Here is a 27,960-nt window from a genome sequence, read left to right as displayed (position 1 = left end):
TTCTCAGGACTGAGAAAGGCCAGGCTAACCATTTATGTACCATTCCAGGAAAAGCCTCATGTTGGTGGATGGAGATTTTGCTCTGGAGATTTTGAAAGCTCTGGCAACTGCTGGTTCAACTTCTGTGTTCTGGCTGTTTCCTTGCACTCCTGCCCAAATTCTTTCTCTTACTCTGCCCCCATCCCTCATTTAACTTTTCACATCCTAGTAACAGATCATAGGTATTTCATATGCTATTCTAGCTCTATGGATACTCTATGTATTCAATGAGTTTTATGTACTTGACATTTTAATGCTATTTATTCTAGTTACTGAATTATTATTATTTTTCCTCTTTTTAAATGCCAGTCATACAAAAATGTAGATTCATAAATTGTACCAACTAATAAGTTGTATTAGAATGACTGACAATAGCAGTATTAAGGAACTTTGGGGGAAAAAACCGCAGTCATTGTCATGCTAACCTCTTAATTTTTACACATTACATTTTAGTTTTTGAAGATGTAATTTTCCATTTATGTATTGTTTCATATTCCACTTTTTCCAAGTAATTATTATTTTTGTCTATATAATTATTATATTTAATGGACATAATGACTTTCTATCATACATGTAGACATGTATGAGCAATTCATTGACCATAGAATATTTAGGTTAATTTTAATTTTCTTCCTTCCTCCCTCCCTCCCTCCCACCCTTCCTTTCCTTTATTAAAGATACATTTGGAATGGACCTCTTATTAATGTAGCTTTTTGCTTTTGTTAAATTTATTTCCTTAGGCATCATTCCTATGAATAAGGTTGCTGGATAAAGAATATGGACATAAATGGTATAACAAACAAAAATATGTTTAAAACTTGTAATGCTTCCAGCTGTGTAAGTCTATACAAGTTTCACCATGGCTTTGAGCATCGTGTATTATAATTTAAAATATGTTTTACTACGTTGACGTAATTAAATTATTGCCTGTAGTTTGCTTTAATTTGCTTTTCTTTTAGAATGAGGAAGCAAGACATTTTTTATTTTGTGTTTGCATTTTCTTTTATACGAATTCTGTTTATATTATAAGGTGTATTTCTCTTCTCCCTCCATCCCGAGAGTCTAAAAGCAAATTCTACTGAGAGATAAGGAATTTTATAGTTTTTGTATTAAACATTATTTAATATATTTAAATATTATATCTCTTTAGATATATTTATAATACAAATACTTTTAACTACATAGAATCTAGGTTGAATTCTCCAAAAAATCCACAAGCTTGATTAAATTTAAATTTTGATAAGGGATTATTTTCCTTTTTTTTTTTTGCAGTTAAGGAGATTACATTACATTTTATTTTACTTTTAGACATGTATTTTGAATAGTATAATGGAGTGCTTTGATACATTATAATCGTTGAATTGAAAATGATAATTGAGGAACTGACTTTTGGAACAAACTTCTTCCATTCACTTTTCTTTACTGAGCCTCTGCTTGAACTAGATATCGTTCGGTACTAGGAGCTAAATGGTGAATTGACCTCTAACCTTTCCCTCAGAGAACTTTGTGGTCCAGTTTGGGAGCAAGAATGATAGATAATGGATGTGCTATGGTAGGAGAAACAGAGTCAAGAAAAACTCATAGCCAGCTGAGTCCCAGAAACCCAAAGGAAGCCAGCTCAGTGTGAAGGGGACGCATCTAACCTAATTTGGGGAGTTCGAGTTGGCCTCCTGGACGCAACGGTGTTTAAACTGAGATCTGAAGTGTGAGTTCCTGCTTCACGTCAAAAGGCTTTATACATCCCCACTGTGTTGCTCTGGTGATTATTATTGTTATTATTTTTGGTCTCTGTGGGTGGGTACTAATATGTAGTTTTTGTCTTTTCTCAGAAGATAGGCACCATGAGAAAAGAGTCCAGCCTTATGGAGAGAAGCCAGGCAGAAGCCCTGAAGGCCAGACTCCTCTACCAGGATGTTTGCTTGGCAGCTCAGCGTCTTGACCTTCTCCTTCGAAAAGGAAGTGCTCACAAAGAGGTTTTCAAGCCTCATGTCCTGGCCCTCAGGGATGTGGTTCAGCAAGTCTGCCTTAAACTCATGTTCCTTCACCCAGTGGATTATGGGAGGAAAGCAGAAGAGCTGTTATGGAGGAAAATGTACGCTGACGTGGCTACGCTGCTGTTGAGGACCAAAACACGTGGACACCTTCACACAGTGGGAAGGCGCCTTGCGGGCTCACCTGAAGGGTGGCCTCAGGTTCTATGACCATGTCTTCCTGTTCCTGCAGGAGCACTGTGACCTGAGGTTACTAAGCTACACTGATGGGCCTCACAGTGCCATCCACTTGATTGGCTGCAAGAAAGCAGATCCTGCCTCAGAAGAAGAGGTGGCCTGGGTGCGAATGGCCTGCCACCGCTGTCGGCTGTACCTGGAAGACTTGTTACGCTTTCAGAATGAGTTCCCAGCCCTGGCCACCAAGGACTTGGTGGAGAGGTGTTACACCGAGCCATGCCAGTGGCCCTGCACATGGGCGTGCCCTTCAACCAGCTGGGGGCTCTCACAGGAAGTAAGTACTATGACATTGAAGCCACGTACTTCTACCAGCACTGCCTCCGCTCGGAAGTGCCTTTTCAAGGGGCATCTTGGAACCTCAAAGGATTCTATGGTCATGCGGGAAAAAGGTACAGCCAGCTGAAAAGGTACCAGAGAAAGAAGCTATCTCCCAGCCAGAGGCAGTGTTGGGATAACAAAAGCTGCTGATTAGCTTCCTCTACCTTCAGAGCCTCTTGCAGCCTCAGCGGAAATTCAAAGCAACCAGGCTCATGGCCCTGTGCCAGCTGGTTCTGGAAGACTTCCGTCTCTGCCTTTCCTATCAGCCGTGCCCATCCGACCTGAGCCAGGCCTCCAGAGGAAGCCCCCAAGGGGCTATCTGTTCCTCCCACACCTCCTCATCTTCCACATGGTGGTTCTTTGCCTCATGAGTGTGCACAGCCTGAGGACAACAGGCTCGAAGCAGCACAGGCCAGTGGTCACCTTCACCTTGACCCTTTTCTCTCATTTAATTCAACATGTGACTACCCGCATCCAGGCTGAGCTCCGGAAAGGGAAGCTGACTCCAGAGGTGGATGTCCCCAGGGACAAGGAAGACCAACAGAAGATATAAGCTGGGGAGGAGCAACAAGACCTTCCAGCCCCCTGCCCTGGGCCCCACCACAGCAGATCTCAGAAGAACCACAGGTCATCTTACGTTTCCAGTGAGGGTTACAACTCGGAAGCCAGTTTTCATTCTTGCTGTGACTCAGATGAGATAGATGAAGATGAAAACTATCCTTATGCTCGCAAGCCAGCTCAGAAATCAGTAGTGAAACTACTTATTCAGACACAACTGATGAAGAGGAAAGTGGCTCCCTGAATCCAGAAGCAATGCAGGAGCATGGGGCCAAATCCAAAGGTCAAGTTGCCCATCCGGTGGATAAGTTGGAGACACGTCAACCTCCCAGCACCAGCTGCAGGGGGTATGAGAAATTCCTAGGGTTGTCCAAACAGATGCCCGTGATGATTGTTGTCATGCTGCTGGGGTCAGGGGTCCCTGGCTGGGATGAGTCCAGCAGACCTTTGAAAAAGTCAAGAATGTTATAGAGGTCCCAGACGAGTGACCTCGTCTATTAGGTCACTAAAAAACAGGAAGTTCTGCTAACCTGCCAGCCACGTTGAGCCACAAGCTCCCAGTAAAACATGGTTTGCACTTGGCTCCTGTCTTCAGCCACAGTTTTCTGATGCCTCCAGCAGTGCATCTGGCACAGAGGATGGTGTGAGCAGCTTTCCTGAGACAGAGCCTCCCGCTGGCTCCTACTTGGGGCAGAAGGCCTCCATCAGCCAGTCTTGCAACAATCTCCAGACCATTCAAAAGAAATTGCAGATCCTCTCTGCAGAGGGCCTGCTGCCCACCGTCAAGGTGATCCTAGGCTGGCTCCGCACCAACCACAGCCTCCTCGCCTCACACTGGCGGAGTCCACTTCGCCTGTGGGATCACCTGTCTGTGCTGCTGAACCTGCTGCCCTCCGTGGAGCCCTTCAGGAGCCAGGCCGGGGCCTGTCCCACCAGCTCCGTGATCTGCTGCAGAGCTGTAAGGGCCCAAACCTTCCCAGGTGCCTGCAGCTCCCTGAGGACATCGCCCTGGGCCAGCACTCGCCCCGGCAGGCTTCCCAGGAGAGGGCTGGCTTGGAGCAAGACCCACCTCTACTCAGCTCCCAGGATGAAGCTGCTGTGCGCATCTGTTTCCTCAGAAGCTTTGGCCACTTAGCAACGACACTCCCTGGACCGTTCCCGAGGTTCATGTCTAATTTGGGGGTCTTTGTGAGCTCTGGGTTTGAAGGACCAGGCAACCCGTCCCAGCAGTTTCTAGAGGGGACTTCAAGGATCAGGTTTTCCAAAGACATAGTTCAGCTCTGGCTTCAGAGTGAAGTGGTGCAGCTGGAGAAGATCCTCAGGCACCTCCAGATTCAGTCAGCCTTGACCCCTTACCTGTTCCCTGACCCTCGGGCCCTCTGTGAACATCTTCCAGTCATCGAGCAGCTTGCCACCAGTGGTAAGTTTCTCCTCATCATACGCAAGATCGTGGTCGACATATTGTACGTCCTGAGGAGGGAAGACTGCTGGGCTTTGGCAGCCATCACCTTCCTAGAGGATGAGCTGAAGGGAGGGAACCAGTACATTTTCTGCCAGTCCTTTGTGTCTACGAGGTCAGTGAGGCCCAGGATGACCAGGGCAGACTCTGATGCCTGGGACCTCTATAACATTCTTGACTTCTGCAAAGGTCTGCTGGACTCATCCCAGCCAGGAACCCCTGACCCCAGCAGCATGGTAACAATCATCACGGGCATCTGTTTGGACAACCCTCGGAATTTCTCATACCCCCTGCAGCTGGTGCTGGGAACAGCAATTGAAGCTGGTGTGGAAATCAAGAACATCCGGCACTTCCACAGGGAGTGGAAGATGGTCAGCTGACGTCACATCTCCCTTCTTCCTCCTTCAGCACTTAACACATCAAATTCAATCTGTTCACCTCTCTTGTTCACACCTAATGTTAAAGGTAGCCATTGGGTAAACTCATATCTGTACCTACCTATTGGTAGAGTCTCAGTGTACTGACTGCCAGGGGCCTTTGTGTTTCATTCTGTGTCATCTTGGCTTGATATCATGTTCTCTGTCTGAAAAACAGATTAAACTAATTCAGTGCTTAGTGTTTTTATGGTAAAACATCAAGTTAAGGAAGCATTTCCAAGTCCCCGCTCAGCTGGTGGAACTATAATTTGCTTTGCTCTGTTTTGTGACATGAAACTTTTTAATGCTATTTTATTGTGATGGATCATGCCTATTATGTAAGGTAGGCTTTTGCCATCTGTGAAAACTCGATAAATGGAAAGCTAAAGTTTTGATTGGAATGAAGGGTTTTATTGCAATTCTTGGTCCCACCTTCACCTTCTTCCATGCTCCATTCAGGTTTTTCCCTTTTGGCTAGGACTAGGTCGGTAGGATCAGCTGATTTGGTTCTGCTTTTGATAATCTGGGAGTAGGTATTTCATGGTACAATATTGGTATTTTTTCTCACATCTGCTCAAAGTTTCCAATTTGGCTACCATGACATTGTCTCTTGCTTTTTTTCTGGCTCTCAGATATCTTTTGGGACCTCTTGTCAACCTCCTACTTGGTATATACTCCAGAGAGTAGCTCTTTTCCTGCCATTAGCAGAGCTTGAACGTGGACCCTGTAAATATTGGACACAATTTAAAATCTACCACTTCACTCAGACTGGCATGCATTAAAAGTGTTAACATTAATCTGCCCCCCTCCTCCCATCCCCAGTAAATCATCACACTGCAAGGCCAAACTTAGTATTCTTTCAGGATCCCAAGTTCTTGAGGCATCTGAATCCTCCTCTTTCTGGGTATACTCCTCACTAACTCAGCCTCAAATCCGATTGCTCCCTTCAGAAGCAGAGAAATTACCTTCTGAGCTTTTTCCTGACTCATGGATTCTCATTTCTCAGTTGTTCTAAGCTGCGTCTTTGTGTTACAGTTAAACTTCTGTCACTTCCCCTTTTCCATGCTTTTCTAAGCACTTTATTATATTTATTAGAAAGATTTCAATAAATGAGAGAAAAATAGAAAAAAGCAAAAACCCAAAGGTCATTTCACCCTAACATTAGCATTTTTATTTTCAGTTATTTATAACTTGTCATGCTTCCTCTGCATGCATATTTTTCCTAGTTGTAATTATATTCTATAAACATCTTTTCAGCCTCCTTTTCTTCAGATTACAGACACTTCTTATATTATTGCATTATCTTCATTGTCCCTGTAATAGCTCCTTCCTATTATTGTTTGCTTAAACATTAATCTTTCTTTTCTAATATTTTTAGTATTAAATCATTAATAATTACTAAAGATCTTTGTATCTGTTGGGATTAGTTCCTTAGGATAGGTGACCAGAAATTGGTTTACTGAGTTAAAAGGTATAAATATATATGTATGTACATAAATTTTACATGTGTGCATATATATTTATATGTACATATGCATATAAATGTAACTTTAATGAAACATTGCCAAATGGCTTTCCGAAAAAGGAATTTATTTCCCAGGGGGGAGTAAACATTTTACATAATTTTATAGTCACATTTTTCACCAAGTATATTATGATCATTTTCTTATTTTTTTAAGATGATTTTTAAAAGTGACCATAATACGGATATACAATAATTTGCTTAACCATTGTCCTGCTTTTGGGTATTTGTTTCTACATTTTTTTCTGGTTATAAATAATGTAAATAAATTTTTATATATGTCTTTGATTATTAGAGTAAATTCCTAGAAGTAGAATTGTTGAGGCAAAGAATCAGAATGCATTAAGGCCCTTAATGATACTAAATAATAATGATAATGTTACTGAATTGGCCTCCTAAAAGGTTGTAAGAACTCTTACTCTCAAGAGTACAAGTGTATGTATTTCATTGCATTCAATTCAGAGAATTTCAATTTTTTTTCTTGCCAGCTTGAAAAGTGAAATTTTCATTGTATTATTGACAGTAGGAGAATGAAATAAATAGCTTAGTGCTATATTTTAAGGTTTTTTGCTCATGTCTCTTTTTACTTACAATTTTTTTCTTATTTCTTATTGTTATAATCTACAACCAACCTAAAACATATGAGAGCACAAATTTAATTGGACCCTAAATACAATAGCCTAAGTCAGATAGCTGACTGCCCTTATGGTCTTTGCCTTGCTTGCTGTAACCTGCCAGGTAGAGTGTTATATTCATATGAGAGAGCTGATAATACTGACAGCTTGAGAGGAGGGAAAAAGTAACTCAAAGCATGCAATGGAGCAGAAGAGAATAAGAGAACAAGAATAAACTATTTTTAAAAATGCAGACAGAATTGTTTTTCTGATAGGAGATATATGGTGTTTTCACATATGAAAATAAATGAGCATTCATCACTGTGGAAGATCCTCCCTTCAAGAAGCTTGGAGGGGAGGCTCCAAATTACATTTGGGAGGTTCTAGTCTAAATAATATGAATGGGGTGAGGGCAAGAAAAACTAAGGCAGTGTTAACTAATTGTCAACACAGCAGACATTGTGTTGTGTCTCACGGTGGGTTTCGGTTCTTCCAAGCCCCAGAGCCAGCCCCATTCTCATCCTTACTGCTAAAAATGAGTCATTTCAAAATGTCTTGGCAGCTACTGATGCTGATGCAGGGCAGAAATCAGCCATTGTAGCAGCAGCTACACCACCATAGTTCTGCTAATTTTCGATTTTTTTTTTTTTTTTTGCATGTAGGAATCATTCTCCCTAAGAAAGCCTCCTTTGGGGTTCTGTGATATTTCCTTGCTTTCCTTTGTAGCGGTTTTGAAACTACAGGTGTCAGCTGATCATCAGCAGACACCTCTGGTCTGGACTTACGTAAGTAAACACTAGGTGGGGGGGTTTGGGGTGGGGGTGGGGTGGCTGCCTTGGAGATGTCACTGCTGTGAACTCATGACACATGTCACAGATGTCTCCTGCATGGCTTGCTGATTCCTGGTGTAAATAATCTTGCTTCACCTGTGGAAGAGCTAAGAGGCAAAGAGGACATATTATTGTTATTAAATGATTGGACTTCATTTGGTTTACTTAGAGGATAAGCACCAGTGATGTCAGCCCCTGCCAGTGAGAACCACCCAGGCAAAGCCCTTTAAAGAAACATCTTAGATTACTTATTGTTTCTACTCATCCTAAAAGTGTTTGTCTTCTAAAAGTATAGTCTTTTTGCTTAAACCTGTGGGATTGTGGACAAAATTTTATATGCTAGGAGAAAATTTTCTTATAGTTTTTTCTTCTCTTAATCATTGCATATCAGGAATGATATACAAAACAACAGGCACAATATTAAACAGTATAGTGCCTAAATCTTTGTATTTGTATACAGGTTCAGCTGAGGAAAATAACTCTTAGTTTTATTATCACCTGAGTTTCTGATACGGAGAGCACTGTTTGTTTGCTGTATAAGGGTTTATCACTGGGTGTGGCTATTCCTCTGGTGGCATGGGGTCCTTCTATGCACAATTGCTTTCTAATTTGCTTTTTACTCTAGGAAGTAGAAAAGAACTCTATTTTCAGATTAGTAAGGTAAAATCAGTGAAGTTAAGCAGCTTTCCCAAAGGCCTGCAGCTACTAAGTGACTTACCTGAGATTCGATTCCAGATATATCTAGCTCAAATTTATCCCAAATAGATCTGGCTCACTTATAAGCACACAAAAGCATAGAGTATCCAGTAAGTAGGCAGGAAGAGGACATCTCAGTGAAGGTCAGTGACAACCTCAAGGGCAGCTTGTGGGACACAGAAACAACCCTCATTCTTCTCCCATCTGATTGTCCTGGTGATAAGCAAACTTAGGGAAGGAAAAGTTAGTGGAGGGAGAAACAGCCCTGACGGCGAGTTTCAACTCTGGCTAGAGGAGATATTTACCCCAGAAGAAATTGCTTTAAATGGGAAGATGCTGAGTTATTTTACTAAGCAAGGTTAACACTGAGCTATTTTGCAAGACAAGTTTTACATTTTGAGTGGAATAGGTTAGAAGGTAAATTATGTTCAGACAATAACTAGAGCTAGATTTTTCTTTTCTATATATGAGTTATGGTGTGTAAATTTCAACCTGACTGTGAATGTGTGTTGTATGTGCTTTTTAGGCAGCCAGAAACTTTATTTATTCTGGCTGAATAAAATATTTTGACTATAATAATTTCTCTTACGAACTGAAGATTCTTATTTCCATCTGTCTCCTCTACATATCTGCTGGAATTTTCCACATATCTGAAATTCAACATGTCTAGAAGTGAAGCCACTGTTTCAACCTGAACTGGTTTTCTCCTGGTGGTCCTTATTTTGATAAGTGGCATTTAGCTAAGTTTCAAACACTGGTTCCATTCTCTTCTAACTCCCCCTCCTCTCCTTCAGCCAACAGGTTTAATTGTAAATATGTCAAGATCTATCAATATATAGATGAGATTTGATAAATATGAATTCGCTTATGCAAGGGGGGGCTGGTAAGTCTAAAATTTGTAGGGCAGGCTGGCAGTCTGGCAGCATCTTGGGCAGGACTGGATGATGGCAGTTTCAAGGCAGAATTTCTTCTTTCTCAAGGAAATTAGTTTTTCTTTTAAGGCTTTTATGATCTTCCCACTGATTGAATGAAGCCCACCTCATTATCCTCATTGTTGAGGAAATCTCCTTTACTTAAAGTCAACTGACTGTAGATGTTTACCACATCTACAAAATATCTGTACAACAACACTATATTAAAATTCCATTCCATAACTAGGTACTATAGTCTAACCAAATAGATACATAAGAGTAACCATTATACATATACAATTTCTCAATAATTTTCTGAACACATCAGTAAGCATTTATCAACAACTTACTGAGTTCTTGTTAGTTCCAGATATTATGTTTGTTGCTGTGGGAACATGAAAAGTAAGACATATTTCCTGTCCTTGATGAAATCACAGTTCTAGAAATTGAAATTGACATCTAATCAAATATAATCACTGTAGAATGAACAAAGTGTTCCGACTCTGGAGAGGAGATGGTGATGATGCCATCTAGGGAGTTTACAAAAGAGATTTCTATTCAAAGCATCTCTAAATCTACTGTTTCAACCCACTGACACTGTAAACCGAGTCCTACTGGGTTACAGTGTTACCCAAGTTAACCCAAGTCCTACTGTAACCCAAGTCCTCTTCAGCACCAGCTGGAAAATTGACGTATCCTCCTAACTGATCTTCCCACCTCATTCTTGTCCTACCTCCACCTTGCCACCGGAATTATTGTGCTCTTATACAACTGATTATGTCTCTTTCTTGGTTAAAATGCAATGGCTCATCACTGCATATCAAGTCCAAATTCCTTAGTGTGGCATAAAAAATTTAGGACTAGATGGCCACATTCTATTCTTTTCAGATTCATTCAGCATTTCCTTTCCCTCAAACATAAACTCCATTTTCCAATTACAATAAACCACTTGAAATTCTCTGAACCTACGTTTCTTTTTTTCTTGTATCCAAGCATTTTCACACACTGTTCCCTTTGTCTGGAAAGCCTCCTTTCCCACTTTATCTAGCAAGATTTTATTTATTCTTCTAGTTTCAACCTAAATATCTCTTCTTCTGTGAGAGTTTCTTCATCTCTGAGCACATGTAGTTGCTCTCTCCTCTGTAGTCATTGTTGCTCATAGTGTTACAACGCATATATTTCATTGGAATTATTTGTCTTTCTCTTTTACTAGACTTTGAGCTCCACAGTAGCAATAACTACATTACTAATTTTGTATTATCCTCTCTCTTATGCCTAGATTCGGACCTGGAACATGTTAGATATTTAATATACTTGTGTATTTAATATATGTGTGAAAAACAATTGCACATTTTTCCAAACTAGTGCCTGAATGTTACTCCAGGTTAATGCTGGACATTAAAAAAAATCTTAATACTGTTTAAAGTCATTCTTAAAAATTAGGTATTGTTTCTTGCCCATGAGATTGAGGCTGCACTCACATTCTGAAGATCTGAGTTCAAGTCTTTACATCACTTACTATGTAATTTTTTGTTTGTTTGTTTACAATGACAGATAATTTATTATTCAACAAAAACTGAGGCATAAGGACTCAAGTAAAGAAATTAACAGAAAATATTTTACAAGGGACCTTGAAGACAGAGCCCGCATTCTAGCGCCCATGCGCCACAGCTACTGGGCCCGTGTGCTGCAACTACTGAAGCCCACACGCCTAGAGCCTGTGCTCCGCAGCAAGAGAAGCCACCTCAATGAGAAGCCCATGCACCACAGCGAAGAGTGGCCCCCCGCTCACTGCAGCTAGAGAGGGCCCATGCGTAGCAACGAAGACCCAATGCAGCCAAAAATAAATAAGATTAAAAAAAAATAAACTCAACCTATGCTTTTATCATTCTCAAAGAAAATCTGAAATCATTTAATACAACTGTGCATTCCTGAAGTTATGATGAAATCAAAATAAATCTTCATGTACCAGGTAGAACTGCTTGTCTTTTTCAAATAGTTCATATCTTAAATGACTATTTCAAATGAATTGTTTACAACCCGCCATTGGATTTTTGTGAATTGGGAGAACACTAGTAGTGGATGTCTGTCCTGATTTTACTGCACACCTGTTAGTACTTCTTGGCTCCTCAGGATGTGCCAACCCACACCTTTTTTCTACTGAAAGGCTGTGCCCAATGTAAGTATTTTCTTCTTTCCCTTAATTAAGTTACTATAATGCAACGCTGAAGAGCATGGGCTTTGAGCCAGCCATTCCTGCCTCAGTTACTTTCTAAAGCCAGATAATGGGTGAGTTTTTGATTTTTCTGAATTGATTTCCTCACAGAGCTGACATGCAGATCAAATGAGCCAATATATGTAAAGCACTTTGCAGGATGCCAGGCACATAGTGGCACAAATACGGCTAAGAGTTATGACCCTTGAATTATAACTAGCTAGAAAATCTGAATGGTTGTTCTGTATCAAAAATAGATAACGAATGAGAACCGGCTGTATAGCACAGGGAACGCTACTAAGTGCTCTGTGGTGAGCTAAACGGGAAGGAAATCCAAAAAAGAGGGGATATATGTATACATAGAGCTGATTCACCTCGCTGTACAGCAGAAACTAACACAGCATTGTAAAGCAGTTATACCCCAATAAAACAAAGAAACAAACAACCAACCAAATGGAGATGATCCTGGGCAGAGTATTTCTAAGTTAACAATTCTATATTCCTAGTTTTATTAAAAAAACAAAAAACAAAAAACCTCTGACTTGGAATAAAATGAAATAACCCAAAATTGGATGTCAAAATAAAAATATTTGTGATCATTGAATAATTATTGAATGTTATAGCTGCAAGAGTCTGTACAAATGATCTAGGACAATCTCCTCTCCTTAAAAATAAGGCACTTGAGACCTAGAGAGGGTAAGCTACTTGTCCATGGTTCTAGTATAGCTAGAGAGTAGCAAGGTAGAAAGCCCCACTTTGGCTCATTCTTGGAAAGAAACATGACACAACTTTTTTCCTCCTTAGCTTCTTAATGCAGCAGATTTATCTAGTAAATAGAGGAAACTATATTTTTCAAATGAGCTAAAAATTTTAATTATATCTATACAATATTTAAAATATTAAAGACCCATGAGAGTGAATAAAATATGTACAGGACAGAACGCCACTGCTAATTTATTCTCATTATTTTCTAATAAAGTGGAGATATATCAGACTGGATGAGTTTATTTGTAACTAGCTGACTGATTAATTTATATGGTACCCAATTTAGGCACTCCCACTCTCTGCTCTCTGAGAACTTAGTGTCAGGAAGGAAAGTTGGCATTAAAGTCAGAGCAGATGTGCAATCACTTTCTCCTCTCTAGCTTGGCTTGAGCTATTGGTACAATCACTAGTCTACTCTAACTTTCAATTTTTGGATCACTGCCTTAAAAAATAATAACATTCAGAATGAGACTCCAGTTCAGAAATCCTGCCCCCAGTGGGATGATCCTTCTTGTGTTTCGTTGACTGGAAATTCTGGGAGGAGCAGACAGGTTGCAAAGGCACATAGTTAATATAATTTCTCTACTTTGTGTAGTATCATGAGTGCTCTCTCCATAAGGAAGTCCCCCTACTGATGATATACATCTTGCTCATAAAGCTTATTCTATGGGTCCGACCCTGATTTTATTTCCTCTTCTGGGTGCATAATACCTACTTGCCAACTGGGGTGGCTATTCATTGTGTGTGATCTTTTCATTTTGAGTCTCTTAGGCAAGTTTAAGCAAGCAGCAAATGCTGAAATGAGTTTCCCCAAAGTTTAAACATGCTAATGGCTTATAGAATCTGTCCAACTTGGTAGAGCAATGTTTTCATTCTAGCTGAGCAGATTTTGTGGAGTTTTCTTAGAGTTTTCCGCTTGATTTCTCTGTTGTCATTTGGTTTAGCTATTATATTTATTATGCTTTAAAAGAAGAAGAGACATCACTTCAACAGTAAAATCTATGGGCAGTATTCTGGAAGAGCCACAGAAAGTCATATGAGTCAAAATGCTGAGTTGTAAACATGGCATCACAAACATAAGAGTAGGTCTATTCGAAGTAGGGATAGAATGAAGATATGGTTTAGCCATTTAAATTTATGAAATGAAGTCTTGTCACTTTAACATTAGGAGGTGGTTCAAATAATCTAGAAATCAATGAGAGAATCACTCACTTGAACTCTGAGACTAACAAATGTCAACTTTTTGAGAGAAGGTGCCATTAAGAATATTTTACAATGTCTATCCCAGCAGGAACTAGCTTCTTTCCACTTGATGAAGTGTATTCAACCTCTCTCTGGGCTTCTCCTATAGCAGGATCTCTGGGTCTGTAATGAGATCAGATTTTTAAGTTACCACTAAGTGAACACCATTTAGCATTTTCATTCCTCTAAAAGAACTCGTCAAGTAATTGCCCTCTAATAGCAGGCAAGCAGGATGACAAGTAGGATGAGGCATCACGAAGCTAATGAAAATTTAAAGTGGTCCCCATTTTCCATTGGCTTGGGAGAAGCTTATCAGAGCAATGACACGTCCCACAGAAAATGACATGCCTCCTAAAATGATCGAAGCAGAGACATACAGAAGCCAACATAAGTCATCTGGTTCCCCAAAGCATAGCAGTGGCTTACACTTTACAAATTAAAAAACAAAAAGTCAGAGATTAAGATCCTTATATCTGAATAGAACTGATCTTGTCTACAAGCAGGCATCTGATACAAAGATGAAGCTATCACTAAAGCTGTCTGCTTTTAGGTACTGTGTCAGGCCTACATATTTCTGGACCTGTCCCAGGATATTTTCCTTTGCTCTAACTTCTAGTCCTAAAACATGCTTAAGTTGTATATTAAGGAAGGAAGGATACTTTCTTTAGTTTGGGTTTACCCCAAATCAGACCTTGAGACAGTAAAATAACTACATATATTTTATTTGAGAGGTGATTCCAGAAAGCACAAGAGATAGTGTGGGGACACTGAGAGAGAAAAAGTAGAAAAGCCAATGAAGAGAGCATGAAGGAGTGGGTTACCAGCATGGACAACTGGGGCTCAATTCTGGGGATCTTCTGAGGAATCATGTGGAATGTACTTCAGTATTATCGCATCAGTGGAAGAGGAAACTGGCTTATTTATTAGACAACTCTCATCCCTCACTGGTTGAGGGTTACCTGGCATCTTGGACTACCTTGCATACACATCAAACAAGCTCTTGTGGCACTGGAAAAAGCCCCAGATAGAGAAACAGAAGGAATTAACACTTGAGAGCTCCATGCTCACGTCCTAATCACCTCCCAAAGGCCCCACCTCCAAACATCATCACACTGGGGATTAGGTTTCAACATAGGAATTTTGGGGGAGGGATACAAACATTCAGTCTATAGAATTTTTCCCCTGGACCCTCCAAATTCATGTCCTTTTCACATACAAAATACATTCATTTCACCCCAACAACCCTAAAAGTCTTAACTTATTCCAGCATCAACGCTAAAGTCTAAAGTCCAAAGTCTCATTTAAATATCATCTAAATCAGTTATGGGTGAGACTTGAGGTAAGGTTTATCCAGAGGAAAAATTCCTCTCCAGCTCTGAACCTGTGAAACCAAACAAATTACAGTAAGTCCCCTCCATACAAATGAGTTTCGTTCCAAGAGCGCATTCGTATGTCTAATTAGTTCGCTAAGTCCAACAAAGTTAGCCTAGGTACCCAACTAACACAATCGGTTATATAGTACTGTATTGTAACAGGTTTATAATACTTTTCACACAAATAATACATTAAAAAACACAAAAAATAAAGTAAACATTTTTAATCTTACAGTACAGTACCTTGAAAAGTATGGTAGTACAGTACAACAGCTGGCATACAGGGGCTGGCATCAAGTGAACAGGCAAGAAGAGTTACTGACCGGAGGAGAGAGAGGAGGTGGGAGATGGTAGAGCTGAAGGATCATCCGCAATAGGAGACGGAGGGCAAACTGCAATTTCAATCAAGCCTGATGTTGATGGCTGGCATTCAATTCTATCTATCCTCTTGAAAAAACGATCTAGTGATGTCTGGGTAGTGGCTCTTTTTTTCTCATCATAGATGACACAGTAGCACTGGATTGCATTCTGAACGGCTGCTGCAACCTTCATTGCAGCAACCACTTGTAGAGGATGCACGCACGTGACAATGTACGCCAGACACGTGAACTAACTTACGTGATTGGACACGCAAACACACGTTCGCATCTTTGAAAGTTCGAAACTTGAAGTTTCGTATGTAGGTGACTTACTGTATATGCTTCCAAAATGCACTGGTGGGACAGAGATAGGATAGACATTCCTATTTAAAAAGAGGGAAATAGGTAAGAAGTATTAAATCAATTAAAGAAGCCATGAGACTGGGGTGGCTTTAATGCCATAGTAGCCTATATAAATGGACCAAAACCTAAATGTGTAACGCCTCAAGGTTAAGAAATTGAAACCTAAGGACAACCAATCACAAACAGCCAACTAGCCTTTCCCAAATAAGGCAACTGCTTAAACTGTAGCCAATCAAATAATTGCTATGCTTTGATTCTGCATCTTCTCTATAAAAGTTTTTCCTCTAGTTTCTGTTGGTGAAGTGATTCTAACTACTTCTGGTTTGGTGCCACCTGATTCCAACTAATTTTTGTTCAAATAAACTCTGAAAAATTTTAATATGCCTCAGTTTATCTTTTAACAGAAGAAAGGAGTGATAGGTCCCAAGCAAGTCCAAAACCTAACGGAGCAAATTCCATTAGACCATGTCTCAAGAACAGTCCTCTTGAACTCAGTGTTCTGCCTTCCAGACCCACAGGGTGTGGCAATTTCACCCCCATCACTTGGTGGGGCTCCACACATGCCATGGCTCTCTGCTGGGGCTCCAAAGCTCTGGCAGTTTGGGGTCCTATTCCCGTGGCTCTGCCAGGTGGCCCTTTGAAACCTAGGTGAAGGCATCCACACCCCCCAAGCCTGTGCACTCTGGCCTGTGACGGGAGTGGCAGCCGTGAAGATCTCTGAATTGCTTTCAGAGTCATTCTTCCATTGTTGCAAAGAATGACACCTGGTTTCTATAGAGATGACTGATCCATACTAATCTCCTTATGAAAAGGTCACTTGGGTGGTGATATTTACCTAAATAGAAAAAGAAGCAATGTTTTAGTATCTATTTGGCAGTCATTCTTCTTAAGAGCTGAAGTCTAGGAGAAAATAAATTGTGTTGATATGTTTGTCAAAAAAAAAAAGAAAAGTAAAGAAAAGGTCACTTGGCCACACCCTCAGTGTTCTTATTCTTTGCAATATGGATAGGCTGAGAATTTCCCAAATGTCTAAGTTCTGCTTCATTTTTGATTAACAGTTCCATCTTTAAGTAATTTTCCCTCTTCTCACGTTTTACTATAAGCAATCAGGAAGAGCCAAGTCGCACCTTCAAACCTTGCTTAGAAATCTCTTTGGCTAAAGATAAAATTTCATAGCTTGCAATTTCTACCTTCTATAAAGCACCAGCACATGAACACAATTCAACGAAATTCTTTGCCACTTTATAACAAGGATAGCCTTTCCTCCAGTTTCCAATAACATGTTCCCCATTTCCATCTGAGACCTCATTCAAATGGCCTTTATGGTTCATATATTTCTATCAACATTCTGTTTATGATTCCTTAGGTATTCTCTAAGAAGTTGAGGCTTTCTCTACAGCTCTCTTTTTTCCCTTCTGAGCTCTCACCAGAATTGCCCTTAATAGTCCGTTCATGGCAAAGGAGCCTTTGCTATCATGAAACTCAAAATTCTTCCAGCCTCTGCCCATTACCTAGTTCCAAAGCTGCTTCCACATTTTTAGATATTTGTTACAACAGTACCCCACTTCTTGGTACCAATTTCTCTCTTAGTCTGTTTAGGCTGCTATAACAGAATGCCATATACTGGGTGGTTTATAAACAACAGAAATTTATTTCTCACAGTTCTGGAGGCTGGAAAGTCCAAGATCAAGGTGCTAGCATGGTTGTGTTCTGGTGACGGTGTTTTTCCTGGTTCTTAGACAGCATGTTCTTGCTGTATTCTTACATACTAGAAGAGGCTAAGGATCTCTGTGGGATCTCTTTGATAAGAAGGCTAATTCCATTCATGAAGGCTCCACCCTCATGACCCAATCACCTCCCAAAGACCCCACTCTTCCAATCATCACCTTTGGGGGTCAGGATTCAACATTTGAGTCAAACGTTCATAGCATAACAGTGTGTGTCTTTCCTCTGCCCTCTCTTTACTCTTTAGTATTCCCGAGTTTCCTACCTTGGTTCTTCTCTTTTCATGAGACATAAACTCGCTGGTAATGTCACCAAAGCCACGGTTTTCATCATCTCCTGATGACTCTCAAAATTACATCGCTAGTCCAGGCCCTCTCCAGATATCCAGACTCTATTGGGTATTTTCATTTGACAATATCATTAGTTCCCCCAAACCATCAATTCCCAGATAAATTAATTATCTTCATTCTCAAACATGTCTTCTTTTTTGTTTCTTATCTGAGGGACTGACACTATTCAATTGCCAAAAATGGAGTCGTAATGGAATCTTTCAATATAAATCTTATATTTATATTCTCAGTAATATTCTCACAGATGATGTTTAAAGTTCTGACACTGGAGGGGATTGCCTAAGAATGAGTGCAGATAGAAAAGAGATAAGATCTGGGGCTGAACCCCGTAGTACCACAGCTTTTAATGTAATTGAGAGCTAAGGCTATTATTAATAAAATGGATTATGAAGAATTGTTTAGCAAAATTTTACAAGTAAGGTGACTGAAAAATACCCCAATCTAATGTCTCCTAGTAAGATAATTGGAACAAAAGCCAAAAAAGTCATTATCCTTGGTCTTTGGAATTCACAGGTTGGCAGGTTAGGTTAATTGAAAAATCGAATTTGCATGTATGTATATCCTTGGGTTATAATAACTACCTCCAGAAGCCAATTATAGGAATTAGAAGTAGTCTAACGCTGTTATTATTTTATTTGAAGAGGAGTATTGAAATTTGTTTTATGCTGCACAAAGAACTTGTTTGATGTATATTTCATGAGCCCTGGTTGAGAGGGAACATTTCATATTGGGATATATGAAAGCTTCTAATCAAACATTTATGTCAGCAAGAGTTTTCTTTTGTGGAAGAAAGTTAATATGATAAGAAAGTAAAGAGGGCATAATAATGCCCTGAAGATGCTAATCCATTTTGGACAAGATACAGGGCAGGGAGAATCCCCAGTAATGAACTGATCTTGACATCTGGATTGAAGTCAGGAGCCTGGGCCACATAAGTGGCTTTTGACATTGGCTTCTGCAAGGTGCCTCTTAACCTTCCCTCCTCTTAGCTAACTCTTAGCTAACCTGCTTAGTGACACAGCAGCTGTGACACAGCAGCTGTGTCACAGCGGCTGAATGGTTGCTTTTAAATCTCTTAGGACACTTTTACATTTGAATGGGAGAAAACAACACAGTTTAGTTTAAATGAATATAGGATCTAATGTCAGCAGTTTCCGAAGGGGAGATAGGTGCTTTAAAATGTGTTCATTTCATTTGGTATGATATACTTGTTAGCCTCGGTCTTTCCAGCTATTCCAAGCTGAGTCTGGCTATAAATTCATATTCTCCCTGGAAAAGGAATTAATTTTCACAGGGCCTGTGCGTGACTTAAAAGCCTTCAACAAAGCTTCCCTTTCTCTACCCTCCTCATGTTTGACATGGCTGATTGGAGATTGGAATAAATCTGGTGTCCTAGTAATGACTACTGCACTCGATTTCAACTTCTTTACCTCTGTACAGTGCTCCCTACCCTATCCCACTACGTTCTTTTCCATCCGTAGACTCGGTATCTGGTGCACAAGGGAAGAACTTTGGGTTTTTGACCAGCTCAGAAGACCAAACATCCACGCATCCTCATCTGTTATTCTTTTCCTATGTTTTTGGTCCAATCCCCAGGTCTGGGTATCGACCCAGGTTCCGCCCTCATTCAGTCTAAGTAGTGTCCTTGTCTTGTCTCCCCCTCTTTCCAGAACTGGAGTCCTGACTTCAACTATTTGACTAGTTGGACCAGTTACCCTAAGACTGAACCAATCTTCTGTTTGGGGGGTCATATTTATTGATCTCTTGTAAATCAACTATTTCTTGCTTGGGAATCTAATGTGCAGCAATCTCTTGGTTACTCCATCCTACCTTCTTGATTGAAAACCATGCTGCTCACTAGTTCCAGAACCTCTGTTGTGAGAGTTGGGTCCTAAAACACTGTGTCTTGACCACATGGGCCTCCTCTCTGGAACCATCTGGGAATCTGTTCCCTGACTCCCTCCTTGTTTGAGTCTCAGTCTTGTCCTTATTCTGCCCTTTCTCCCAACTCTTCATCTCCCTTCTGGCACATTGCTGCTTTTCAACCATCTGTTGAGTAATTATACAATAATTTGAGTTAATAAAGTATAAACACACTAACATTCATTTATTATAAAAATCTGATTTTAAGTACCACCAAATTTTAACGTCCAGACTTGAGTGGAACACAGTTTGAAATCCCTATCTGAGGCTCAGATTTACTTTCACTGAAGTTATGTCAATTTCATGAGCTTTTCAGAAGCCAGAGTCTTCTTTTCAGTGCTGAATTAACAACAACGATAGATCTTACATGTATCCCCCACACGGATCAACGTACATTTCCCTGAACTTTCTTCCAATCAGAAGTGAGTGACTTTTATCTTTTTTTTCCCTTTAGCTTGGGTTAAAAACTGATTTTTTACTAGTAAATTTAATTTTACATAACCTTGGTTCTATTACTTGCTCTAATGATCTGATCACTTTTAAAAGAGAATTGAAGCTACTCTAATGACAGCCTGTCTGAATACCTGACTCTTTATAAAACCACATTTGACCATTATGAAACTATATTTTAAGAGAGAAATACAATTTCTTTACATTTTACTCCCAAAGTTATTTGCTTCAAAATCACATGTACCCTTGTTATGCCTGGAAATGAGAAAAAGCTCTGAGAATACTATGCCTATGTTCTCTGATCCCCAGAGTCTTTAACATAATAATGATGCTTTCATTTATGTATCATTTTATGCATTAAAAAATACTTCCATGTATGTTTTTTGTAGCAGCGTGGTGAAATAAAAGAACATGAATTTTGGATTTATACAACCTTAGACTTAAATCCTGACTAACATCTTACCATCTATGAGGCCTTGGTCAAATTTCTTAATCTGTCTGAGTTCATTTCTTCAATTCAAAAATAGGGGTGATGCTATTTATTTGGAAAACTTGTGAGGATTAAATCATGTAATATATGTACTGCTCCTGGCACATGGTAGGCTTTCAGCACATCCTGATTTGATAGCAACTTTGGAAGATTGAGAGGAGTTGGACTAATAACCAACATAAATAACTTGCAAGGACTTTTTATATGTGGAAGTGATAAGTATTTCCTTCTCACACATCAGTACAGGAAATGTTATTTTGGTTTAATTTTCTAACTCAAAGAAAATCAGTCTCCGTGCCCCTACTCTCTAAGGAGGTGAGAAATGAAATCTCAGTCACGTGTTTTAATTGTCTTCTCACTCCTTGGATTCCAAATTTGGAAGGGGGAAGAAGGATGCTTATGTGCATATAGAAAGATGTGGGAGGTGGAATGGCCCTCCCTGTTCGTGTAGCTCCTTTTTCTGGAAAAGCTACTTTCCATTTTTCCCTCCACCACCTACCAAGCCCTGATGCTTTCTGCAAGTTCAGAAATGCATTCTCCAGCAATCCTAGGGAGGATGCATGGACCATACATTTGGTCCCTAAAGACCTTTTCTGACCAGTTCTTGGCCTCCATGGGTATCCCACAAGGCATTACCATCAGGGATATTACCTGCATTCATGGCATCTCCCCAAGCCCCTAGAGTCTACCTTGCCTGAGGAAACTTCTCTTTCACTGGTCTTCTTTCTCAGCACCAGCCTTCATCCTGTTCATCCAAGTGTCTTCACCTCAGATTTAACCTGTGGGGGAGTTATTGCTTATGCATAGCAGATTTTACTTTCAAATCTCAGATTCTCTGAGGCAGAGAGGCCTGAGGTAGAGTACCAAGTTTTAGTCACTTTTGGGGGAAAGGGAAGAGAACAATAACAGATCCTTTAGTATCCTATATTAGTGAAAATAATATATCCATTAACACAAGGACAAAACATCCTGCAATGATTTAGTTTTTCCATCACTTTTATGATGTAGGTTCTTTAGGTACCACACCACGCTCACTAAGGAAAGCAATAGGTCCTGGCCTCCTAGTCCACGAGGATCTGTCCTTTCCTAGACTGCACCACTGCTTTGCTGTTAAGAGAGAAGAGGCCCTTGAGTGACTGGGGGTTGTGGCCAAAGTCCTCTGAGAAGGTGTTCACTCATTCCTTGGGCTCAAAACATCCATCACGAACATACTCGATGTCTCTCAAGGCCTTCTCAGGACTCATCCTATCATGGCTCACATCCCTCTTCTGATTAGTCACCATTAGAACCTCAACTGCCTATGTCATCCATCAGCAGGACCCATTACTATACTGTTCCCTTGTCCATCTGCCTCCATTTTTTGACCCAGTCTTCCGCATCTCACAGGCTTCCTAAACACTTCTGCTGTGACTTCTGCCATTAGGAAAATTCCTTTCATCCTCATCCTTTTTTTTTTTTTTTAACATCTTTATTGGAGTATAATTGCTTTACAATGGTGTGTTAGTTTCTGCTTTATAACAAAGTGAATCAACTATACATATACATATATCCCCATATCTCTTCCCTCTTGTGTCTCCCTCCCACCCTCCCTATCCCACCCCTCTAGCTGGTCACAAAGCACCGAGCTGATCTCCCTGTGTTATGCAGCTGCTTCCCGCTAGCTATCTATTTTACATTTGGTAGTATATATAAGTGCATGCCACTCTCTCACTTCACCCCATCTTACCTTTCCCCCTCCCTGTGTCCTCAAGTCCATTCTCAACATCTGCATCTTTATTCCTGTCCTGCCCTTAGGTTCTTCAGAACCACTTATTTTTTTTTTTTTTTTTTTAGATTCCATATATATGTGTTAGCATACGGTATTTGTTTTTCTCTTTCTGACTTACTTCACTCTGCATGACAGACTCTAGGTCCATCCACCTCACTACAAATAACTCAATTTCATTTCTTTTTATGGCTGAGTAATATTCCATTGTATATATGTGCCATATCTTCTTTATCCATTCATCTGTCGATGGACACTTAAGTTGCTTCCATGTCCTGGCTATTGTAAATAGAGCTGCAATGAACATTGTGGTACATGACTCTTTTTGAATTATGGTTTTCTCAGGGTATATGCCCAGTAGTGGGACTGCTGGGTCATATGGTAGTTCTATTTTTAGTTTTTTAAGGAACCTCCATACTGTTCTTCATAGTGGCTGTATCAATTTACATTCCCACCAACAGTGCAAGAGGGTTCCCTTTTCTCCACACCCTCTCCAACACGTATTGTTTGTAGATTTTTTTGATGATGGCCACTCTGACTGGTGTGAGGTGATACCTCACTGTAGTTTTGATTTGCATTTCTCTAATGATTAGTGACATTGAGCATTCTTTCATGTGTTTGCTGGCAATCTGTATATCTTCTTCGGAGAAATGTCTATTTAGGTCTTCTACCCATTTTTAGATTGCATTGTTTGTTTTTTTGATATTGAGCTGCATGAGCTGCTTGTGAATTTTGGAGATTAATCCTTTGTCAGTTGCTTCATTTGCAAATATTTTCTCCAATTCTAAGTGTTGTCTTTTCATCTTGTTTATGGTTTCCTTTGCTGTGCAAAAGCTTTGAAGTTTCATTAAGTCCCATTTGTTTATTTTTGTTTTTATTTCCATTTCTCTAGGAGGTGAGTCATAAAGGATCTTGCTGTGATTTATGTCATAGAGTGCTCTGCCTATGTTTTCCTCTAAGAGTTTTATAGTGTCTGGCCTTACATTTACATCTTTAATCCATTTTCAGTTTATTTTTGTGTATGGTGTTAAGGAGTGTTCTAATTTCATTCTTTTACATGTAGTTGTCCAATTTTCCCAGCACCACTTACTGAAGAGGCTGTCTTTTCTCCATTGTGTATTCTTGTCTCCTTTATCAAAAATAAAGTGACCATATGTGCGTGGGTTTATCTCTGGGCTTTCTATTCTGTTTCATTGATCTATATTTCTGTTTTTGTGCCAGTACCATACTGTCTTGCTTACTATAGCTTTATAGTATAGTCTGAAGTCTGGGAGCCTGATTCCTCCAGCTCCATTTTTCTTTCTCAAGATTGATTTGGCTATTCGGGGTCTTTTGTGTTTCCATACAAACTGCGAAATTTTTTGTTCTAGTTCTGTGAAAAATGCCACTGGTAGCTTGATAAGGATTGCATTGAATTTGTAGATTGCTTTGGGTAGTATAGTCATTTTCACAATGTTGATTCTTCCAATCCAAGAACATGGTATATCTCTCCATCTGTTTGTATCATCTTCAGTTTCTTTCATCAGTGTCTTATAGTTTTCTGCATACAGGTCTTTTGTCTCCTTATTTTATCCTTTTTGTTGCAGTGGTAAATGAGAGTGTTTCCTTAATTTCTCTTTCAGATTTTTCATCAATAGTCTATAGGAATGCAAGAGATTTCTGTGCATTAATTTTGTATCCTGTTATTTTACCAAATTCATTCCTCATCCCATTTTGCCCATTCCTATTCCCTTCATCTTCTTTTTCTAATAGAACCCTAGCTTTCCCATGATGACATTTACTCTCCTTCAATCCTTTTAAGTGGAGGATGTGTTTTCTTCCTAACATTCTTACCTCCTTCTAGAAGTAGGATAAATATTCCCCCCTTTATTCCTCTTATTTCCTTATTGATTCCAACAAAGTAAATCCAGAAAATGTCAGCCAGTTTTAAGTTGTCACCTGTACTTCATCATTCCAGTCCAGAGGCCTTGGGAATAATGATGTTGCCATACAAGGTGTCCTCAGCACCTATTTCAATGGCAGGAGAAGGAAAAGCATTTGTGCTTAGGTTGTCATAGGAGCAGAATCTGCATTTAGACTGAGAATTGGTATTATACATCAAAACAGTATCTGGCAACCAAAATGATTTTTGAGTAAAAAGTGAGCCAAATATGTTTCTATGAGCTTTTCCATCACCTTTGGAGTCCTCTTCATAGATTAAAAAATATTACATTTTTCATAAATTTACTTTATGTTAATTACCTAACTATGTTCATAGATGAACAAAACAAACAAAAGGAACAAAGGAACAAAGCAGGAGAAGAAGATAAGTAAAGGAAACAAGTGATAGTCTCTTATGTTCCTTATTAAATATAGGACCATGGGAAGGTCTTTTACTAAAGGGTATATTATCACAAGTAATTGCTATCTACTGAGTATATATTTTGCTAGATGTTGTTTAAGAACAAATGCAATATACCCTTTTAAAAAATTTGAGCTTTACAGTCTGAATAGCAAAATAATAATTTCCAAAATGCAACTGTAATAGCAGCTCTGTTTTCTCAGTTGAAAATTAAAAAATAAGAAAACTATTTTTTGGTTATTGGTTGGGGTTTTGATAGATTACAAAGAAATAATTTACCTGTCTTGTTCTGAGAGGTTATGGCTTTGTTGGATTGATTGTTTTCAAGACAGTTCCCCGACAGACACTGCCTTAAGATCTCAACCTGTATCAGATGAACAAGGAGCATGTTTTGCCACCAGATGGAAGCCTTCAGTAATCAGTGAAGTCAGGTTCCTGTCACCAGCCATGTGTCACCCAGGTAATGAAAACCCCTTTTGTACACTGTGCACTATTTCCAGAAAGCATTAGTTAAAATTGGCTAATCTTTGCTCTGCATGTATTCTCTCAACCTGATTACGTTATTTTCTTGGAAGAAAATGAGGTACTAGGATCAAAACGTTAGACTCAAAATGAGATGTTTTCCATATTCATAATCCTTAGGTCATTGCCATATTCAGACTATATTAGATAATACAATTTAAAAAGCCCTTTTTCATTCCGAGTTGCTCAATTTTAGTAACTGTTGAATTTCACACCACCATTCCTTATCCTTGCACCAACTTCCTACAGGAAACATAGAAACTTAATTATTGACAGACCAAATATCTGCATCCTTTGGAAACCAGAATATTCCATAATTTAAGTACTTAGCAAATATTTTCCCTAAAACCAGGTTTTGCACTTAGTTGTGGGTTGCATTTAAAAATAGCAGTGTAACCTTTTCAAACTGCAGTTGGAATCTTTGTTTTTTGAGGTCTGAGTATATGTTATGAATTTTTCCTTTTTAAAATGTTTACTTTTTGCTGAGTTTTGCCATTTCTTCCTTATGTGCTATAAAATATCAGCTTACAAATTAATAAGCCCCTACGTATACTATTTTCTTTCAATATACGAGTAATTTCTATGCCATGTGGATGTATTCGTAAAAGCCACCTATTAAGGTTGTGCTGTGTAAAAGGATCTTGTTTCAGAGTGTCCATATTTGGTTTTATTTTTCTTGCTTAATCTGCAGCTCTCTGAAAAAGGTGTACTTGAATGACATCTCATTTGCTGTAAAGAAGCTGCCCCTTAACAGGGTCAGCCTTCTTTAGGAAACTACAAACTATCATATGCAAATATTTTGAGAAATCTAAAGCACTATGAAAATAAAAAACATTATTGTTATTATTTTCTTATGGCTTATAGATGACTTGCATTTTAAGAATTACCTTTGTGAAGTCCCCCAAGTCACTAGTATCATGGAAGTAACTCTGCCTGGTTGAGACTTTCCAATCTGATTTTTATCTGTCAAAACAAGGTTGTTCAAGATGGCTTCTATCCCTGAGAGTGGCAGAAGCTAGAGTCCTTTCTATGTTTTTCCAATAGTCAGTCCATTTCAGAACATTATTGTGAAGAGGGAATGGGATTTGTGAAAAGGGTATGAGATTAAGAAACAGAAGATAGAGTCTGTGCTCTGTTACGATCTCCTACATAACTCTGGGCAAATCATAGAGCCTGTTTGAGACTCAGTTTCCATATCTATAAAATGAGGACGAATATACTTGCTTTACCTAGTTTTTAGAATTAAAAATAATCATGGATTTCAAAGTGCTACAGAAAGATGGTTATTACTAAGACTTATTTATTGATGTATTGTTCTTCATCAGAAAGTCATGCACCCAAACTGCACCATTTTAAAATTACTGTCACTAAACTGCATTTTAGTATTATTCCATTAGCCAAATTTGAGGGATGTTATAAGAAAATCAAAACACTTGTCTATTTGCTTTACTGTAAAAAAGTAATTGAGGAAAATATTTACACCTCACATAGAGGCCTTATTGTGAGGACGTAGAGATGTGACACATTTTTTTAAGAATATCTGGGTTTCTTTTATTTACTTATTTATTTAAAAATTTTTGGCTGCACTGCTTGTGGGATCTCACTTCCTCGACCAGAGGTTGAACCTGGGCCCACGGCAGTGAAAGCGTCAAGTCCTAACCGCTGGACTGCAAGGGAATTCCCCTATCTGGGTTTCTTTTAAACATGGCTTTCTATTTTTTTTTTTTTTTTAAAGTCAGATGACTGATCACGTTTTCCTCTTCACAACAGCTTCTAGGGACCTCTGAGTTAAATTCATGGTTTATATCTAGCAGAGTATGTATGACTTTATGATGTGTATTTTAATCTCACCACTGTCTTCAACTAATTATTTTTGGCTGTATTTTCCTTTTCTTCACAATTTCCTCTCTTTATATAAATATAAAAAATAATTTCCTCTATAAGACATTTGAAGTAAATATAAAACTTGCTAGCAGATACTGAACACTTACTAATTGCTAGACCCTATGATGAGCACTATATAAAGCATATCTAATTTATTGTTTGCCATGAAAAAAGGGTTATTTCCTATATTTTACAAATGAAGAAACTAAGGCTTAGAAAGTTTAATTCACTCATTCCATGGCCTTCCACTGCTAAATGGAGGGTGCTGAATTCCAACACAGATTTATCTGACTCCAAAATTCATGATGATTAGTCATTATACTATACTATATTTTGATATTAATTATAATGTAACAAATGACTATTATTATTGTTGTATGATTTTCAAAGGTTTTTGATGTAGTAGAATATTTAATCTTTATCAAGAGCATACACAATTTAAAAAACATTAGGTGTTTTGACTCTATTATTCATATCTTTGCTTGGAAATTTGATAGAGCAAATCTTTTGTCACATCTTTCCTTTACTGCCCAAAATGATATCGAGGTCTGTCTCTATATGTGACTTGGTATGATACCCAAGACAAGTGCATACCTCTTAAT

General features: G+C 39.1%; 1 pseudogene across 1 annotated transcript; it reads left to right on the top strand.

Annotated features, from left to right (window-relative positions):
- The first annotated feature begins 103 nt into the window (after positions 1-103).
- On the top strand, positions 104-27,960 carry LOC309615162 (nonsense-mediated mRNA decay factor SMG5-like; annotated as a pseudogene). Its single transcript has 2 exons — positions 104-3,462; positions 3,660-27,960. The product of its transcript is annotated as a nonsense-mediated mRNA decay factor SMG5-like (transcript).

This window comes from Balaenoptera borealis (genome assembly GCF_965194805.1).
Source record: "Balaenoptera borealis genome assembly, chromosome: 17".
NCBI lineage: Eukaryota > Metazoa > Chordata > Mammalia > Artiodactyla > Balaenopteridae > Balaenoptera > Balaenoptera borealis.
The sequence above is the reverse complement of the archived record's forward strand: the minus strand, read 5'-3'. Positions and strand labels throughout refer to the sequence as shown.